The sequence below is a fragment of the Pteropus vampyrus genome, unplaced genomic scaffold (assembly GCF_000151845.1).
Source record: "Pteropus vampyrus isolate Shadow unplaced genomic scaffold, Pvam_2.0 Scaffold95, whole genome shotgun sequence".
NCBI lineage: Eukaryota > Metazoa > Chordata > Mammalia > Chiroptera > Pteropodidae > Pteropus > Pteropus vampyrus.
Genome location: NW_011888876.1, coordinates 779,831 through 795,839, shown reverse-complemented (window position 1 = coordinate 795,839; position 16,009 = coordinate 779,831). Strand labels below are relative to the sequence as shown.

The 16,009-nt window shown below is 56.1% G+C and overlaps 1 long non-coding RNA gene across 11 annotated transcripts in view; it reads left to right on the top strand.

Annotated features, from left to right (window-relative positions):
* The first annotated feature begins 4,744 nt into the window (after positions 1–4,744).
* LOC105294790 overlaps positions 4,745–16,009 on the top strand; it is a 17,565-nt gene continuing 6,300 nt past the window's right edge. For 6 of the 11 annotated variants that reach the window (XR_002781327.1, XR_002781324.1, XR_002781319.1 and 3 more), the window contains exon 1: positions 6,354–15,455. This is a non-coding gene — a long non-coding RNA (uncharacterized LOC105294790). Of the gene's footprint in view, positions 5,446–6,353; positions 15,456–16,009 lie in introns of those variants that run through there. The other 5 variants (XR_002781322.1, XR_896095.2, XR_002781321.1 and 2 more) reach the window with 5 other exon arrangements.

Here is a 16,009-nt window from a genome sequence, read left to right as displayed (position 1 = left end):
CTAAGGGACATGACCCAGTTAGCGCTGGTCTGTAATACGTGGATGTCCCCACCCAGAGGAGCTCCTGAGAACCTCCCAGGGGGACCCTGTACCCTCCCCTTCCCATCTGCCTCTGTCAGGCTTCAACTGGAGAAACGGAACCAGTAGGAGATCTATGTTAAGAGATTAATTGCAAGGAATTGGTGATGTGATTTTGGGGCTGGCTAGACAAGTCCAAAATCTGAAGGGTGGGCGGGAACTCTGGGCCTGGGCGGACGCTGCTGTCCGCAGGTGGAATTTCTTCCCCATCAGGAAAGGCTCAGCTCTGTTCTTAAGGCCTCTCAAATTACAAAGTCAGGTCCACCCAAAGTGCTGAGGACAATCTATAAGTCACCGTCACAGCGACATTAAGATTGGTGTTCCATTGAAGAGTGGGAACTATAGCCTCGCCAAGTTGACACTGACCATCACACCAGCCCTCCGTCCATGGCTTCGATCTCCTTCCAGCCTGGGCACCCACTCTCAGCCCATGGCCCCCCGCTGGGGGGTGGGATGAGAGCGGCAGCTCTCCCAAGTCTCCTGCGATGAATTCTTCCCTGGACTGTGTCGTGTGTCCCTTGCTTGTGAAATCGTCGACCAGCCTAGTAAGCCCCATGTGAGCCCAGCCTGGCGTAGAGCCATCGGCCTGCTTTCTGCCCTCCTGGGGGAAATGCAGAGCCGGGAACAACTTTGCAGAGCGCCTCTGATTTCCTGGCCCCACAACCCTGCTCCGGGCTGGAGTCCTGGGTGAGACTCTGGGCTGCGGAAAACCAGTCCCGTGGTTGTTTTGCTTCGATTGCACAATCCTGGTGCAGGAGGCCAGAGAAGACATCTGCTGTTTTGGCCAGCCCAGCACCCACCCCCATTTCTGCTGAAAGCCCCCCAGTTTCCTTGTGGGGAATTTCCCCTGTGTGCGCAGCCTGGGGAATGGGCTGTCAGTCCGGATGTTGCTGTCCTTCCTTGTTGAGGAATGGGCCTGTGGCCCTTGCTGGGTCACCAGCCCTCCTGTGAGGACAGGCATTCATTTCTCGTCCTGATGGCCCGTCGTGAAGGTCGTCACGGAGTCTCCCCCGACTCTCCAAAATGCCCCGGTCATGTCCTCGCCGGGGCCTGCCCGCTCTCCCCCTCAGTCTGGCGATGAAGCCCTTTTCTGCTCAAGGCAAACAGTCTAATTTTGTTGCTCAAACCTGACTGACTAAATCCAACTGCCTATCCTGCTCTGCCTAGACTCGCTCTGTGACCCTGGGCAAGAGGGCTCCTCTCTGGGCCTCAGTTTCTCCACCTGTATGTCTAAGCTGCTGCTATCTTCGAGGTCCTGCCTCGTGGCTTTGCAGCCGACTGTCGTGGATCAGCCAGGGCTTTCTCAGCCCTGATCTAGGGGTCTCTGGGGAGTGTCTGGTGGGGGAGGGGAGATGTTGGTTTGGGAAACTTCAATTCTATCTCCTGCCATGGTTAGCGGGGCCATGAGGATCGAGGTCCTCTGCACCAAGGCCTTGCGAAGTCAGCTTTGCACAGTCAAGCCGCTGCTTTAATAGGATAGCGGTCCACGTCTCTCCAAGTCATTATGCCTGAAAAGCTTTGAGAATGCGGAAGCTTTGGATGCTCTCCCTACACTAAAAACATCTCTCTATCCATGTCTCTCCCTCTCCCTCCCTCTACCCCATCCCTTCTCTCCAACATACACTCTCTCTCTCTCTCACACACACACGCACGCACGCACGCACGCACGCGCACACACACTTTAATGTAAAATTTCAGAAGGCGGGTTAGGAACAGCCTTCAGATACCAGTCCTGACCCTCAAGTGAGCCACCCTTGAGTTCATATGACACGTAACCAACTTCAGCACACATGTCAGTGGCCAGACCCTACCCAAGGTGCTTTGTGAGCATCAGCTCATCCACTCAAAGAGGACGGCATTTGTGGTCGAGATTGCTACGTTTTCACCAAACCCTGGTTCATTATTTTCCCTTGGGTGTATAGCTGAACTACATTTCCCAGCCTCCCTTGCACTTAGGCATGGCCATATGACTATGCTCTCTGGCCAATGGAATGTGAGCCGCAGTAATGTGCCCACCCCTTCCTAGCCTGGTCCATAAATTCCTTCCAAGCCACCCTCCACTCTCTCTCTTTCCCCTTCCACAAGATTATTGCCGAGGAGGCTAAGGCCTTAGCCACAAGTTGAAGAAGCCTGGGTCCCCGAGTGACTGTGGAACAGGACCCTGGTCCCATCCCTCCGCCAGCCCAGAGCAGACTACCGTGAATAAGAAATGAACTTTTATTTAGGGACTATTTGTTATAGCTGTTAGCCCGTCCTAACTAAAATAACATTTTTATTATCCCCATCCGGCAAGCATCTTTTCATTCTAAAAGACTCCATCTGAGGTTTCCTTTAAAATCGTAAGCTCCCCTGCTGCCGTTAGCCCGGGATCCCACAGGCTGGAGAGTATGCACTGAGGGCCCTGTGCCCATGTGAACTCAAGGCATCTTCTCCAGGACCCCGATTTACAGCTTCTCCCCTCGCCCTCAGGCCCCTCCTCCCCAGATTTCCTCCTTTCATTATGTCTGTAGTTTGTGGATTTCTTGTTCCATCCTGCTGCCTCCCATTACTTTGGCCATTGTCAGGGGTCCAAGAGAGATTCAGAGACAGCGATATCTGTGTTTTTCTCCCTGACAAATAGCTCCCTGAGGGCAGGGCCCGAGGCTGGTTTGCTGCTGAATTTCCTCACACCCAGCAGAAGATGAGCACAGGGTGCTTCTGAAACGCCCCTCGTGGAAGTGACGACCCATTCGAACGTCATTGGTCTTTGTCATTCTACAGTGTGCAAGGTCCCCTGAGAGGATCGTTCCCAGAATCCCATTTTCCTGGGGCCTGTCACTAGTACATGCCCGCCTGTCCAGACCTCGGCTGGCTGCTGCTTTCACAGCTGGTTCTGGGGGCTACTGGGAAGGGCTATTTGGATTCCAGAGGGATAAGCTGACCTCTGCCTATTTCTTAAATGAGCTCTAGCCAGGCTCAGGAACGTGGGGGCTAGGAGCCTGGGCTGCCTCGCTCCGACCCTGTACCCCAATCACAAATTGTACCCCAGCCCCTGCTCCGGGCCCCTGCATGCCAGGAGACAGACAGGTCAATTAAACCCCCACTGTGGGCAACCCTTTCCACCACTGTCCCTCGGAGGAAGGACGCCCCTACCTTTTTAAATAATTCAACTGATCTCCAAACTACCTTTAGCCCTTTACAAACCCTTAGCCCTCGGTTATCTTCATAATGATAATATTAACTCTACTTACTAGAGCATGCCGGGCCCCAGGCTAAGCCATTTACACCCGAGGTCTCTCTGATCCCTCACGCCATCTCTTGGAGGTGAATTCCCTCATTGTCTCCATTTTACAGATGAGGGAGCTGAAGTTCCAGGAGCCCTTCCCAGTAGCCCCCAGGACCAGCTGTGAAGGCAGCAGCCAGCCGAGGTCTGGACAGGCGGGCATGTGCTAGTGACAGGGCTGCCCAGGACTGGTTTTCCCATTCGGAGCAGTGGGCAAAAAGCTACTGGGAGGAGGTGTGTGGGGGCGGGGGGCGAGCTCCCTCCCCAGGGAGCTCCAGGGCAGCTCCCAAGCCCACCCCCCGACTCAGGTCTTTCCCTTCCTTTGCTGCTTTCCATGGGTCCTTGACCTCCGCCCACACCACCAGCCGCTTAGACCCCACCCTGGAGCTCAGCTCATCTCCTTCTCCTGTTCCCACCATCGGAAGCTTGGCTGTTCGTCTTCTCCCCAGCACGCCCAGCCGGCGACGCTCCTCTGAGGTTGTGTGTTCACTTTGCAAAACAGCAGAAATTTATAGCCCAAGTAATTGATCGCGGTGCCGCCACCTCCTTCCATCTCGCTCGGTCTCCCCGTTCCCTTCTCCCTGCTCTCCTTCCTCTCTTTTCTCAGTGTACCATCTGTGGTGTCAGGGAAAAGGAAGCCAAGAACGGGGGGCGGGGGCTTCCACTCCCTGCTCTGCCAATTACGAGTCGCATGAACCTCAGTTTCCCCATCCACAAAACGGAGACGCTAATAATACCTGCTCACGCGTGTGCCGGGCCACGTGGATGCTGGAGCTGTGGCGAGCACCTGTACGTCGTGACGTCATCCCCAGAGCAATCCTGTGAGGTGGGTGGCTTGAGGACCTACCTTCCGGATGGGGACCCTGGGGCCCAGAGAACTCGGGGCGTCTGCTCAGGAAAACAACAGCCCTGGGGCTTAAACTGGGATCAGTCGTGCTGGCCCAAACCATTAGGCGACACTGCCTCCTTTTCCCCACGGGCCCAATCAGAACAGGTGGTCCTCGCCAGGCCTCTCCATCCCTATGTCACTTCAGCCTGGGGCTAACTAGGGGGAAGAAACAGGGGCTCTCGAGAGAGGAAAGTGCTTTGCAAACTGTAGAGTGCTGTGACCATGGAAGGAAACTTCACATTCCTCAAATTTCCATTCCTCAAACGTCTGGGAGACTCTGGGACCTAAGAGCTTGCCTTGGCCTCAGAGTCCTCCCTCCTCTCCTTCCAGAGACCCCATCTGAACAGGAGCCTCCTGCCCACGAGACCCCCACCCCCGCCAGCCTCATGGTGCCTCCAAGGAGGACCACAGAACCTTCTGGAATGACCCGCCAAAGGGCTCTGAAGGGCACTTCACTTGCCCTTCCCATGGCAGATGAAGCACGCAGGCCTGGGAAGGGTGGCCCAGGTCCCCCCCACCCCCCCCACCCCCAGAGTTTTGCAGGCCTGGCTGGAAGGCCCCCTCTGGACTCCCACTCCAGTGCTCCCTGGGCTGGCAGCCATTCCTGCTTCCTTCTGTTCCGTTCTGGGGAGAAACTATTTCCAGAGGGCTAGAGCTTGTCTTTTTACCTTCCACTCCTTTCTCTTTCTTGTTCTCAGCCTAGCTTTCTCTCTGTCTCTGCACGTCTCTGTGTCTCAGCAGCCCCTGCCTCCCTCTCCTAGCCTCTAGCCTGCAGGTGAGGACTTGCTTCCTTCCCATGCCTGGCCGCAAGGCCAAGCACAGCTCCTCTCCAACTCCGTTAGCCCCCAGGGTGCCTCTGTATGCAGCACCCAGCCTCCTCCTTTCCCCATCGCAGCCTGGGGCGGGGGGCGCAGCTGGGGGACAGCGGTGCGTTTGTGTCCCTTTTTCTGGAAGGACAGGAGGCTTCAGCCCCTCCGGCTGCCTGCTCCCGCCTGGCTGGTGGAGATGAGAGCTGGCCGCAGAGCTGGGAGCCAAGCAGCGGCGTACAGAACAAACAGAATTTTTTTTTGCAACTAGAGGGGGAAGCACAGAGCTAAAAATAAAACGAAAAGATCAGTATCTGTCAGTCTGACAGCTGATTGGCTGCTCGGAGATGCATATAATTACCAGCAACTGGCGCTGGGTAGGCAAAGCCGGGAGAAACTGCTGAGACGAGGTTAGGATTTAACCTTTAAATTCTGGAGCCACCGGAAGCCGAGGGGAGGACGACGGGCGTCGGTGCTAATGAGGCTGGGGTGGGGGAGTGGGCGGTGGGCGGTGGGCCGCCGAGCTGGGGCAGGTCGGGGTGGGGGGCCCCCTCCGGGAAGGCCTGGGAGCCCTCCGCCCTGGCCGCCTCCCCCATCAGACTGGGAGTGCGTCTGATTGGGCAGCCAGGAGGCGGTGGTCCTTCTCCCCGCCCCGCTGGGGGGTGGTGTCTTCCGGGAAGTCGGGGTCTCACCCGGGGAGTGAGTGAGGGGGCTGCCTAGGGCCCTGGGCCCCATCCCGACTCGCCTCCTGCAAAGGCCCACCCGGTCCCCGCCCATACTCCTCCGCCTTTCCCTTCTTGGTGTCTGTTTTCCAACCCATCTCGGCTTCCTTTCTTTCTTCACCGGAGAGTCACCCGGATTTTGTTTCCTGCCCCACCTGGGGAGGGCATCCTGGCACCTCAGACTTGTCCTAGGTTCCTACAGAGAGGAAAAAAAACACGGCAGCCCTGGAGGGATGTTGTGTTTTCAATAAACCTCAGTTTCTTCATCTGTAAAATGGGGGTGACGATAATGGGCCCGCCTGAGCATTTGGCAGACGTATCGGGCCCAGTCTTGCATCTTGATTCTCTCACCTGAGCCAGGAGTCAGGAGATGTGGGCTTTGGTCCCAGCCAGGAATTGGCGCTTTCTTTCCTAGAACTGATCTCCCCACCACATGTGAGTTGGGAATGAGAGCTCCTACCTCCTGCCATCTGACCTCTGTGGGGGAGGGGCTGTGGGTACCAAGTGAGGTGGTATAGGTCAGCGGTCCCCAATCTTTCTGGCACCAGGGACCGGTGCTCCTATGAGAATCTAACGCCTGATGATCTGAGGTGGAGCTGAGGCGGTGATGCTGGCACTGGGGAGCGGCTGCACATACCGATGAAGCTTCGCTCGCTGGCCGGCAGCTCACCAGTGGCCTGGTTCCTAACAGGCTACGGACCAGTACCAGTCTGTGGCCCGGGAGTTGGGGGCCCCCTGGTATAGGTGATGGTGCTTGGTAAACTGTGCCAATTGGGGGAGCTGGGAGAGCTTATAGCTCTTTGAACCCGCCACTCTCTCCCTTCTGGGCCTTTGCCCAAGCCGTGGCCTCTGCCTGGGTCTCCTTTCCTTCCTCTGACTCCAGCCCTTCCCCTCGGGGCCTCTTCCCCTGGAAGCCCTCCCTGACGCCCAGCAGGTCCTCTCCTGGGTGTCTCACCTCATGATCAGACCCCGATGATCTGCCCCACTCGCAGGACTGTGAGCCCCGTGAGGGCAGGAATGACACACCTGGCAAGGGCCTGGCCCGACGTCCAGATATCTGATGCGGAGCCTGTGGCCCCGGGAGCCAGAAGGAGGCAGAACCACGCGGCCCGGCTTCAGGCAGGCAGCGGCCTCGGCTGTCTTTTCCCAGTGGGTCGGAGGGCCCTGGATGCCTGGGGACATCTGGATGCCTGGGGAACATCTGGCCCTGCCCTCTGAGCACTGACATTTTGAGGTGACGCTGCCCCGGGTGTGCTTGCTTTTCTGCCCGGGCCCGGCCCTTTCCCTGTGTTCAGTGGGGCAGTGGGGGAATGGCCCCTGGGTGCTACGATCTAGAAAGTTCTAATAACTCATCGAAGGCAGTGCTGTTGTTATCCACATTTTGCAGATGAGGAAACTGAGGCAAAGAGTGGGTAAGCAACAGTGTCCTGTCTCCTGAGGCCAGGCCCAGCAGCCCCTGCATCTCCGAGGAGGATAAAAGGGAGGTGATGGGAAGGGAGACGTTTCTGGAGCAGCTGCCATGAGACCTCGCGGGCAGATAAATTGGCAGAGTCTTGAGAACGCTTTCATGTGCGGTGTGCAAAGGCGGCCTCTTTGGTGTCTGTCTGAGAGATCAGGAAGATTTAAACTGCTTTCTGATGGTTTGGGGATGTCAGACTGGTGTTTCTTTTGCATGTGACATGGCGATGAGACTGGGCCCCAAGGCAGCCCAGTTTTATTCAGGTTTCAGTCATAACGATAGCAACAGCAGTAACAAAAGCAGTCTTCCCAGACTGAGTGCTCACCATGTGCTCCACGCTGGGCTCGGCCTTGACTTGGGTGCACACTCTGAGCCCTCACCGCCAGCCTGAGGTAGAGGTTATGCTTGTCCCCATGTCATTCCCTGACAGCTGGCATCCGAATCTGTTAGTCGCCACTTTCGGTCTCCCCTGTTAAGCAGTGAGCTTGGTGAAGGTCCCAGTCTGGTCTCTCCCATTCATTGCTGGGTCCCCGGCACCCAGCACCAGTTCCGCAAGGAAGAGCTGGACAATAAAGCTTTGCTGGACACAGTTCAGATGAAGAGACTGAGGGTCAGAGAGGTCCCCCCAGGTTTCTGGAGAGCTCAGATTCTAATTACCATCTCACACGGCTCCTGGAGAGACCTTCTCTGAGACCTCCCCCCACCTCAAGAAAGCCATGGAGCATGACTCCCCTTACCCCTGCCCCACCCACCTTTCTCAGGTCTTGTGCTAAGACCTGATCGCTTCTGAACTGAATCCGCCCCCTCCCTACCGCTTCTTGCTTGCGAGGCACATGGATGGAAGTTGGCCAGAGTTGGCTCGGTCTTGGGGAAGCTGCGCTCTCTGGAGTTGCCCAGCTGTTTCGTGTGACCTGATTCAAATTTTCCTTCCTTGTCACATTGGTTCCCATTCAGAGAAGTCTTTGAAGTGGATATGACTTTACTATGTGATTTCTGACCTGATTAATTCATATGTGCAGTTATTTGATCACTATTTCTTATCTCTGTGGTGGTTCCAGTGGTTTAAGCAATGGTTTTAGGCTGGGATTGTAAACAAGAGACACTGATGGTTAAGTGTCTGACTCTACCACTCAGTAACCTTGGAAACCTCATGTGACCTCTCTGAGCCTTGGATTTCTCATCTGTAAAATGGGGACATGCAGGGAAAAGTACCTATCTTGATGCCTGGTCCTAGGTGGGGAGAAAGAGGTCGAGCGGTCTCTTTTTTTAAAAATCGCATTTTCCACAAATAATATACAATTCTTAACCCTATACTTTTAAGAAATGTTGGTTTAAAAAAAGAAAATCTGAACAACGAACCGTACCTGAGCGCCGGACGCGAGCCCAGCGTTGTATTGGGTCCCTGGAAGGCAGGGTGGTCAGACCCCACTCGTGGGCGTGTCCCGTGAGAAACTCTTCACCTGCTCAGGTCGTCCTCACGCAAAGGTGCAGCTGACTGGGCTCGCCATTTCCCAGGCGAGGAAAACGAGGCACAGAGAGGGGAAGTGACTTGCTTAGGGTTCCACAGGGAGACACTGACGAGCCTGGCTTTGGACCTGGGTGCAGATTGGAGGCTGCTTCCAGCTGGGGCTCAGCTTCTTGGTGGGGGAACATGTCGTCTGGACTTTGAGTCCTGACTTCAGGGCACAAAGAGGAGCCAGGGGTAGTCCCTGCCCTAGGTCTCCTAGGAGAGGGAGGATACAGACCAGTGAAAACACGTGGTGTAACGGGGGCACCCAAGGCTGTGTGACGGACCCACCCCATAAAGAATTGCTGGAAAGATCCCACAGGGCCTTGCTTTAAAAACCCCCCTAATTGGTGCGTGAGATCAGCGTTCTAGACCTTCTGCTGTGGCTGATGGATGGATGGTACATTCTTTATACCTCGAAATGGACTCCTCTTGACTTGTGTTTGAAGTGCACTTGGCTTGTCCCTCCCTGTGGTGTTCTAGCCCATGGCATGAGGCTTCTGGCTTGTAGTCTCCAGCTCCTGCTGCTCAGACACATGAGAATCATTTTTAAGAAGCAACTGTACCCCTCCCCTGCAACCCCGTGGCCAGAAGTGACTTCAAGTCCCAGATGGAAGGATGCCTTCAGTAGGCATAAGCTCTGGGGTCCCCACCACCACCACCAAGATGTCTCTAGATGGAGACAGTGTGTCCGGGTGATGCTGTGAGGTGAAGTCAGTTGATCGCGGGCCCCCGGCCTGCATAGGACCTCAAGCCACCGCCACTGATCTCCGTGCTCTCCCCACCAGACCTCCAAGGCGGCAGACCTCCTGGGGCTGTGGGGGCGGGGCTCCGCAAGGAGGGGCGGGGCTCCGGGGCTCCTCCCAAGGGGATCCAGAGAAGCCCAGGAGGCGTCACAGGTACATTCGGCCACGCCCAAGGTGGGAAGGAAGGTGCCGAGCCCAATGGAAGCCGCAGGGAGAGGCCCACACCTGTCTTGTAGCTTTCTGCAGAAATTCGTTTGTCTGGGGCTGGCTTCCTCCAGGCTCGCCTGCAGACCTGCAAACAAGAGCCCACACGTCGTCCTCAAGGTCAGCTTCCGCAGAGAATGTGGAGTGAAGAGCATCTGGTGGAGACCTGGGCCGGGGCCGCGGTCTGCCCCTCACGTCATGGCCTCCCACGGGGGACTACCTCTGCACCCCCAGCACCGGCAGGGCTGGGTGGGGGTGGGGAAGCGCTCGCTTCGTTTTAAAGAAAATATAACGAAGCGGTGCCACTGCTGAAAAATAATTGAGACAAATGCCCTCCGTTCAGTAACTCAAGTTTCTAAATGAACGTCTCTCCACGTTCCTACCAGAAAAACCCCCCTACTGTTTTTGGCCCCCCAGGCCTGTGTTTGCCCAACATGCAAACTGCATCCGTTGAGTAATAGACTCTTTCCCATTTGGGGTCAATCAAGGGCAACGCTGATGCCTGCTCAGCTCCCACCAGCCCAGAGAGTCTGACGGGCACAGTGGGTTGACAGAATCCCAGCCAAAGCAAGGCAGCGCGATGTCCTACGCAGGCCCTCGGTGAAGGCGCAGCGGCCATCATGGATTTCAAAAGACCATAAACAGCATGGAGCCCCTCAGGGAAACCCAGACTGGGAACCACTGGGCTAAGCCAGTGAGGATGGGGGTGCAGCTCGCTGACAGTCCCCACAGCCACCCATTTCCCCATCAAGGAAGTCCTCGAGCAGCAGTGGCTGTGGGGTCAGCCTGACTCTGCCATTTGCCAGCTGTGTGACCTTGGGTGGATGGCTTCCTCTCTCTGAACCTCCCTCCGGGGCCTGAGTGTGCCGTAAGGACTGGGTGTCATTATTGTCACTACCTCTTGTTCGGGTCTCCTGCCCTCCACTCTGCCGTGCCCTGATCATCTCACTGGCTTTCTAGGGAGCACACGGAACCCCTCTGAGAAGCTGTCTGCGGTGGGACAGAGAACCTGGGAGGGGAGCAAAGACGGGGGGCATGGCAGCCCATGAGGGGGCAGGCTGAGGGCGCCTTGAGACTGCAGTTCTGGGGTGCATCTGAGCATTCCCCACCTTTAACATGCCTCAGATCCCCTGGGAATTTTGTTTAAATGCAGATTCTGATGCAGAGGGCCGGACTGGGGCTCCCTTATGAGGAAGATGCGGGCCAGCCGGGACCACACTCCGAGTAGCAGGGTGCCCACACTGGGACCTCTGGCCTGAGGAGGAGGGCGGGCCACTCGGTGTCTGGAAGTGATGGCTCTAGACTAGCGTGAGAGCCCCAGAATGTCCATGCTGGGAAAGATGAAGCGACATGAGGGTAAAATTATGTTTTCAACGAAAGAAAAGACCTCTGCTTCCTATCGAGCAGCAAGATCTCTGTTCCCGCCCCTGTGCAGCCCCAGGGGCCCGAAAGAATTTGGTTTTTCTGAGCACCACCTTTCCTTGCTGAAGGGGGTGCATTTGCTCTTAAAAAGTTGCCTGTAAAACAGATTTTTCTATATCAGACACTGTTTTCCAGTGGTTCGTGTTTTAAGACCCTGGTTGCATTCTCACAGAGAAATATCCAGCTCTGAGGCATTGGTGTTGGGAAAGGGTGTAGAGAGTTCAGGGGCACAGCATGGCCCACGTGTTATGGGTTTTGGAGCTGATGAGAGCTGGAGCTAGAGTTTGGAAACCAAATCTGAATCCCAAATGGGCTGAGATCCACGGCCAGACACTGGCCCTGAGCCCTGACCGATACCACTCACTGATTGTTAAGACAGGTGGGACCAGAGGGGACCCAGGACAAACCAATTCCTCAGATGGAGACAAAGAGCCCAGACGGACCATCGGTCGTGGTCGGCTGGCCTTCTTGCCTTTGCACAAAATGCCGCGGGCCACACTCTGACCATCAGGCCGGGAGTAGCTTTGTTTTTACATGGGGGCACAGTTGTTTGTTTAATGCTCTGGAGAAGCCTGCTGCCGTGACAGTGTGGCTGGTTTTCCCAGGATGCTCTGAAGCTGTGATGCTGCTCTTCCCGGAGACTGCTGAGAGGCGCTGGCTTAGGAGACTCCCGGGTTTCCCAGCCCACCGGGGTCTGCACTGAGAATCTCAAACAAGAGGCCGAAGTCCACAGTCTGCCCTTATTAGACGGATCGTCGCTTTCCTGAGCATATTCCGGGATCGGTGTTCCAAGGAACACACTTGGGGAACCCAGTCAGTGAAAGGCCCTCACAACCAAAAGGTCTCTCTGTTCTTGTATCGGTTACCTAATTAGTAATTAGTTATCTGCATAACAAGTCACCCCGAACGAAGTGGCTTAAAACAATAAGCATTTTATTATCTCATGGTTTCTGTGGGAAGGGAATTCCGAAGGGTATAACTGGCTGGTTCCAGCTTGTGGTCTCTTTGGAGGTGGCAGTCAAGACGTCAGCCGGGAGCTGGGGCCGCAGCCATCTCATGGCTTGACTCAGGCTGGAGGACGGACTTCTAAGAGGGTGCACTCACACGGCTGGCCAGACGGTGCTGGCTGTTGGCGGGAGGGCTCGGTTCCTTGCCATGGGGACTTCTCTGTAGAGTCGCTTGAGTTTGTTCTCAATACGGCGCTGGCTTCCGCCAGAAGGAGGGATGCAAGAGAACAAGACTGAAGCCGCAGTGTCCTTTATGACCTAGCCTCAGACCGCACATGTGGTCACTTCCACCATGTCCTATTGGTGGAAAGGCCAGGGCAGGCCTAGTCCTTGTGGGAGGGGCCTACAGAGACATAAATACCAGGAGATGGGAATCATTTGGAGACCACCTTGCAGGCTGACTAGGGTGGTAACCATCACTTCAGTCCAAGGACAGATAACTGACCTCATTCACACAGTTGGTTTTCAACCATTTAGTGCCGGAGAGTAACTCTGAGAAGTGAACCTGCTCACTTGTGATGCGGAGGGTGGAGGAAGAGACTAGGAATTTGTCAGCCATGCCAAATTCCAGTGAACAGCAGCAAGAATAATATTCCAGTCCCATTTGTCGAGCGCTCACCTGTGCCTGGTGCCTCTTGGGCATCATGGTGCTGTGCCCTCCCTGTCCCCAAGCAGTAGGTTCCACCGAAATTTCCAAGTTAGGCCACACATGTCCATGAAATCATAAAATGAGATTTGTGTGTGTGTGATGACCAGTACGGCGACGCAGGCTGCTCTGCCTTCTGCAAGTTCAGAGACAAAACTGGTGACTCAGGTGAACCCACGTGGAGAAGGTTGGAGTAGAGTAAACGGGATGGATAAATGGATAAATGCCGAAGATAAACAAACCAGAAATAGGTGAGATCAAATATTTATTTCATGTACGTTAACAAGACGAGGAATCGGAGTGAGCCAGGGGAGACTTCAGTTTGCCAGGGACTCACCGCTGCGACAAGTGGTCGCATTTCCGGGCTGGGAGGCAGTGAGGCCTCTCGTGGTGAGAGCATGCACCTGGGTGCCCGAGACACCTGCATCCCGGACCTGCCCATGTCTGTCATTAGCTGTGTGACCCAGGCAAGTGACTTCATGGTCCTCAGTGTCCCGTCTGTAAAATGGGGTGATAACTGGTGAACTCTTCCGGTTGTGATGAGGGTTCAGGGACAATCCCTGGCCCAGCCTAAGGGTTCTGGAATGGTTTACCGTGGCAAAGCCGATGGCGGGTCACCAAGGTGGTGGCACCCAGGTTCGAAGAACCCTTGTAGAAGCACCATCGCCTGGAAGGAGCCTTGCTCTGTAACTAAGAATGGACCCAGAGCCACAAAATAGACATTAGCTGCTGCTCATGCCTCCTGCAGGAGTGACTCCAGGAGGCTGGAAGGACCTCAGCACCTCCTTCCTGGGGGCATGTTCAGGCACGGAGCTGGCCCAGCCCCTTCCTGTCCTGTCTGTGCAAGGTTTCAACACGGGGAGCGTCCTGGGCGTGTTTTCCCTTCGGAAGTCTTAACCCGCTGAGCAGGACTCAGGGAGCCCTGGCTGCATGTACTGTCCCAACAAACAGACCAGGCACAGACACGCTCAGAAAACGGAAGACAGGTGCTGCTTCCTGATCCCGCAGCCTGGGCCTGAGCCGACAGAAGCGGTCTGGGGGTCAGGATGGCCTGGGAGCACCTGCCTCCCTCCCTCAGGGCTGTGTGACTCTGGGCAAGTGCCTCCACCTCCCTGGGCCTCTGTTTCCTCGGCCCTGGGCTGGGCTTCCTGCTGGCCTTCGGTCTGTTCTGAGGAGCCCAGAGCTGGCCGGGTGGACACAGAGCCCATGTGAGTGTGCACGGGGCCGGTCTTGGACCACCCCTTCCTCTCCAATCTGGACAGCGCCGTTTCATCTCTTTGGTACATTTGTGTTCTGAGTCATACTTCACAAAAAAAAAAAAAAAGAAAGAAAAGAAGAAGAAGAAAAGGAAACGCGTCCACGGTGAAAACAATACACTCCAGAAGTTTCCCACCAATTTACTTCGTCCGCTGGCTCATTCCTTCAAGCTCTAAGGGGGCTGCCCATTTCCAAACGGTTCTTGGTTTTCGGGACTTGCATCTCTGTTTCTTTGGCCGCTGCCTCCTGAAGACACCTGAGGCCTCATGAAAAGTGAGGAAAGGAAGGAGGCTTTGGATGGGGGCATCTCAGAGATTTTGGGGTATCCTCTGTGAATGTCAAGGTCACGGGCAAGCTGGCTTCCTCTCTGGACACGGGCCGTGGGCATCTCAGATGCACACCCCTTGGCCCTACTGTGTCCGAGGCATATGGGCATATGCATGGTGGCCCGACCATGGTGGCCCGCCAGCCGCTGCTGCCTCTGGGGCTCAGTTTCATCTGTGCAGTGAGGAGGCTGTAGGCCTGGATGAGCTCTCAGCCCCTCCCAACTTCAACACTCTGTAATTGCTGCATTTATTGAGCTCCAGCTGTCTGCAGAGTGGTGTCTGAAGTGTGGGAGGGGCGGACCCCATCCTGGGAGGAGAAGCCAAACTGAGCCTGCGGCCTCTAGCTGGCCCGGGGATGGCAGGGCTCAGAGTAGCCACCGGTGCCCCAGGAGAAGCCGGTGCCAAGTCCAGCTGCCAGGCTGCCATTCGAAATACTTCCTGTTGGTGGCACTTTGGCGTGGTTCAGGTGTTCTGGTCTTAGAGTATATTGGTTTATATATGAAAATGTGCTAGTTCCCTCTCTCCGTTAAGGTTCTGTTTGTCACTTGCGTAAATCTCAGTGCCTAGAGCTGGACTTGACCATGTCACTCCCCAAGTAAAACCCTCCCATGGCTCCTCACTGCCCTTGGAAGACAGTCCAAGCCCAGGCGTGGCCCCAGGGCCTTCTGGGGCCTGACACAGGCCAAGCTCTCCCACCTGGGGACTCCCCACCCTTCACCCTCTCTCCTCCAGACACACAGGTTGGACTGTACCAACCTCTTTCTTCTGCCTAGAGCCTCACGCTTGCTGCGTCCTCCGCCTGGAACACTCTCCCCGTCTTCTCATGGCTCACTAAGTGTCATTTTCTCCAGGAAGCCCTCCCTCCCTAATTGAGCCACTTTAGTTGACGCTCTGGCTCACCCTGTACTTCTCCTTTGTAGCACTCACAATGCAATGATCTGAAAACGCCTGTTTATCTGATTCCCCCCCAACCCCAACGTGAGCTCCACGAGAGACTCCCTGTCGGATTTTCACGCCGAGTGCCAGGCACGGTGCCCAGCACCCAGGGGCAGCTCTGAAAATGTCTGCTGAGTGAATCCACGGCTAGAGACTGTGTGAGCCTGACATACAGCCTGTTGATCCAGGTTAGTAACCTGGGGCCAGCCCGGGCTGCCAGCGAGTCACCTGGCTGGGGCACTCAGAGCCCGGGAACCCTGGCACCGCCGCCCAGCCCATCCTCCCGCCTGAAGGCTCTGCCTGGGAGCAGGGAAGGGGTTAAGTGTTTCTGGTGGCCTCGTGCTGTGTCTGCGGCAGTTCCCCCTTCCGGGGCTGCTGCAGCCGAGGTTGGCCAGGAATGTTTGCAATGCAGAGCTAGGAGGGAGGGCGGGCTGGTGGAAGTGGGGGCCTGTGGAGGCTGGCCCGGCCAGGCTCCCCAGTTGAGCAATCGCCTAGGCCCAGCCGGTTCCTGTAACTCCTGCCCCTCCCGCCTTTTCCCGCCCTGCCAGCTTCCTCCACCCACTGCCTGCCAGGCAGTGGGGGAGGCCTGTACTCCGGGGCCTGTAGAGAGAGGTGGAGGGATGGAGGCACAGAGAGCCTGGAGGCCAGGGGCGAAAGGGAGGGGCTTCCAAAGAGACAGAGTACAGAGAGGGTGAGGCCTTTGCCCAAGGTCACACAGCAAGGCACCACCGAACTGGGCCAC